The sequence below is a fragment of the Pagrus major genome, chromosome 8 (assembly GCF_040436345.1).
Source record: "Pagrus major chromosome 8, Pma_NU_1.0".
In the NCBI taxonomy this organism is placed as follows: domain Eukaryota; kingdom Metazoa; phylum Chordata; class Actinopteri; order Spariformes; family Sparidae; genus Pagrus; species Pagrus major.
The window spans coordinates 26,082,309-26,086,478 of record NC_133222.1 but is presented as its reverse complement, the minus strand read 5'-3'; the positions used below and the strand labels follow the sequence as shown (position 1 = coordinate 26,086,478).

Genomic DNA, 4,170 nt, shown 5'->3' with positions numbered 1-4,170 from the left:
ATGCTGAACAACATCTTACTGAGGTAAGCTGTGCTGTGGAGGTTGATGGACCCTCTTCCTCATTGTAATTTCCAGCATTGCTCTGTTAGAGAGAAAGAAGCTGCAAGTTGCATTGTGGAACAACACTCATTAACTGAAACCAAAGTTATTTTAAAGAGGTGTGAACCACAACAGGCCTTTCTGCAACTTCCCTCTCTGTGGCGGCAGATAGGGTGTCTTCATCATCCTCCCGTAATAAAAAGAAATTATTGTGTTATATTCTACCCATCATGACAACTCTGTGGAATATTAAGAGTACTTACAACATCATGGAGGTCTCTTATAGCAGAAGGCTCCACGAGACAGATTACACCATCAGTAACTGGTAGAAGAAGATTAGTCAGTTGATGATTACCCAGAAAAGTGCCCCACCTAATGTACATTTCTTTTTTTTCTTTTTTTTACAATAGTGGGCAGGTCCCATCACAATTTTTCAGACTCCGAGTCACCTTGAAATAGATTGATATCTGAGAGCAACAGCAGTCAATAACAGAACTGTAGCCTACTGCTACAAGAACAATCAGTGTGCCAAGTTGTGTCTATGATGAATGGATGGCCATTACTGAGCTAACAGTAGAAAAAGGATGAATGTAAATATGCCATTCATTTGAATAACTTACCTCTTATGTAGGCCCTTGTGTCCTGGGGCGTGGCTGGCTCTGATGAGCTCCCCCCAGAGATGCCCTCAGCAATAGGTCACCCACTGTTCTGACTGAGGGCATCTCTTCAGCCTCTGTGAGTGGTGGTGGTGGTGGACCACCATCTGTTTTGCGGGCCTCAGCCTTTTTTCTGTTGGCTATACTGGAGGTCAAATTTGAACATATCCAAAAAACACAAATTTGGAGACATGCATGTACAACAGGGATTTAGGTGTGGCTTTCATATAGACAATATTAAATACTGGCAGTGATGGGATGGCTGAAGATTTGGCTTCTTCTTTGTTTAGGGGATTTTCCTAATTACTTAAATATCGCTATCACATGTTGAATGTAGCCACTGAATGCTGTTTAATGAGAGCAGGCTATAACAACACCACAATTGCTTGTAATTAAATTATACCTTACCTGTTTGGACTATATTTTTATATTTCATCTTTAGTTGCTGCCCGTTGCAGTCCGTTTTGTGCCTGTTGGGTTGCACCTGTGCGCTCAAACACACATAGAATATAAATGTTGAATGAGTGGAACACTCAAGACGAAACATTTCTTTTTTTTCTCCAATTAATACTCACGCATTGACTCGGTCAGCAATTTTCTGCCACACAAGCTCTCGCTATTTTGCTGCTGCCCCAGTATTGCTTTTTCTTTTGAAAATATGCTCATTTTCTGCATATGCAGTCATTAATATTTCCAACTCCACTGGGGAGAAGTAGGAGGATCGAGGCTTTTTTCACCTGTTGCCATGGTGGATCATGTTATCTGCATTCCACTGATGAGGGCTTTTTATATCCTCATGCACGAGCTTCACTCAGGGTAACCTTGACTCAGAGTTGATTGAACTAATTGTTAACACCTGTTCTGAAACTGAAAACTCTGAATTTGACAGCTCAGAGTTGGTCAACCTAGAGTTCAGGTTTTGACTCAGAGTTTGTTAAACTTGCTTCCTGAAACAGGCCCCAGGGCTTTTCAGCAGGCGTCGATTGCCAATCTGCTGCAGGTGTGTGTGTGTGTGTGTGTGTATGTGTGTGTGTGTCAGCAGCTCTGGTGAGAGGAAACCCTGCCCAGCCTCTCAGTGCACCTCTGAAAAGCACAACAAGCACAGGAACAACAACACCACAGCACAACACAGACTGACTGATTGGGACATTGCCCCTCATATGACTTCCTGACCTGTTCTAACCCTGACAACTCCCCACACCTGAGTTGAAGGGGAATCTCCCCTCCTCTCACATCCTGACAGAATATACCTTTTCAGAAATGAAGGATATGACCCAACACTTAAAGCACACTATGCCGACCACCTGTTTGTTCTTAATGACATAAAGGTTTTGCATGCATTTTGTGCTAAATGTTAACCCCTATGTTACCCAGTAAAAAGTTCATGGTGTCACTACATATGAAATACCTAAAGGCAAACATTATTTTAGACAGGAGAACTCATTGCAAGACTGGAAGAGCTTGTTGCCCGTCAAGTTATTTTTCCAGAGGTATGTAGAACATACACTTTAGTGTCCGATTTAGACAATAAAAAGTTCAGTGTTTCTTGCCCGTGGATTTAAATCAATTAAATAAACAATAACAAACAAACAAAAACAGTGTATTGTTTGTCCAGGGGTCCGTTCCATAAAGCAAGCTCAGAAAAGCGGCGCTTGAATAAGCCTAACAAATGAGATGAGGCTAAAGCGGTTCCATAAAGGCCAAGCCACGTCTACGCAATCAGACTAATTCAAGACAGGCTCAGCAAGCCAGACTAATTGCGTGTGCACGCCATTCATAAGCAGCCCATAAGGTCGAACACAGATCAACCGGATTCACAATGGCGAAATGTCATAAAGATCGAGCGGCAATATTCACTGCCTCGGAGCAGTCACTGATAATGGAGGCTTATGAGGAATTTAAACCTCTAATAACTAAGAAAGGTAATACAGCAGCAATAAATAAAGCCAGAGAGAAAGGCTGGCAGGAAATTGCTGATCGATTAAATGCGTAAGTAAATTCACATTAAATAAATACCAAATAAATACGATTCTGATTAAAAGCTTGACCATAATTATGAGAACGTATTGTTTAAAGATCTTGCCCGAGTAGAGGCTATATAACAAAACCTACAGGCTGTAAATGTAACATTAAACCTTTTTTACTTTTAAACAGACTTGGATATCATCTATTCTGTTGTGATTTTTTTTTTTTTTTTTCACAGCAGCAAAAAAAAAAAACGACATAACCGGCACGGGGGGAGGGCCACCACCTGCACAATTTACGCCAGCGGAGGAGCTGGCTCTGCAATTGAATAAAGGGTGTCCGGTTATTGAGGGGATTGAAGGGGGGACATCCTCTCAAACTATGCCCCCCAGTACAAGGGCTGACTACATAAAAGGTAAAGATTCTTACAATTTAAAAATTTGGTAGATACAAAAACCCTTCTAACAGCTTTTCCCCCATAGTGGTGGGAGACACCGTGCGCCTGTTGGAGCCCCCGGGAATCAGTGTGGATCCTGTAAGTATCCTATGTTTCTACTCATTGTATTTCATTTTGAATATGACAGTTTGATCTGAAATGAGCTTTAGTTTTTGTTAAGGTCGTTGTAAAGTGATTTAACAGTTGACGCTTTTAGGGTGAAGGCACATCAGCACTCAGGGAGGAGGATGAAGAGACTGTGTCCGTCTGTTCAAGGAGGCCAGAGGTAATAATTGCACATCAAATACCATTCGTGTGCAGTTGGGTGCTCCGGTATTAATCATGAATTTGACTCTCCACCTCAACAATTAGACGCAGTACAGTGAGACTCTTCCCTCTCAGCCTGGGACTACAGCTGACAGAGTGAGTGTAAAATGAGAAGAGCACAATGTCGAGCACAATGCCAAGAACATTCAAAAGTGACTTAAACTTCCCACAGGAAAATGTCAAAGCTGTCTACAAACGCTTCTTAAACAAGAAGATTGAAGCACTTGATGTAGAAATGGAGTATAAAAGGCTGAAAATTAGAAAGCTGAAGCTGGAAATGCAACAATTGGAGAAAGATGTAAGGGCATAATATAATCACATGACACTGTCGCATTTTGAATTGTGTTTAATTGTGTGTCACGCTCTCTCAACAGGCTAATTGCGACTGAAATAAAACACTGAAATAATGACTTGTGTAAGTGTGTGGTGTGGGGGGGTGGGGCGTGCAACAAAAACAACATGAGGACTTAACTAAAAAAATTGTTTGCATAGGAGTCTCTGACTGCTCTACCCGTGTCGTCATCGTGAATTTGTTCGAGTGCCAGCAGGTCCTCCTCCACAGCCATTCTTGGGGGCCTCTCTCGTCTCAGGCAGGCGATGTTGTGAAGCACCACACATGCGACTATGATGTCACACGCCCTGTGTGGTGTCACCCGAAGGTGCTTCAGGCACTGAAATCTTGCCTTTATCAGGCCAAATGCCATCTCAATCCGGGCCCTGGTGCGACTGTGTGCCACATTGAACTCT

The 4,170-nt window shown here is 42.4% G+C and overlaps 1 long non-coding RNA gene across 1 annotated transcript; it reads left to right on the top strand.

Moving 5' to 3' along the window:
- Positions 1-3,140: 3,140 nt before the first annotated feature.
- Positions 3,141-3,723, top strand: LOC141000608 (uncharacterized). The gene is made up of 3 exons (XR_012179557.1): positions 3,141-3,195; positions 3,314-3,382; positions 3,469-3,723. It is a non-coding gene; the product is annotated as an uncharacterized lncRNA (long non-coding RNA).
- Positions 3,724-4,170: the final 447 nt, after the last annotated feature.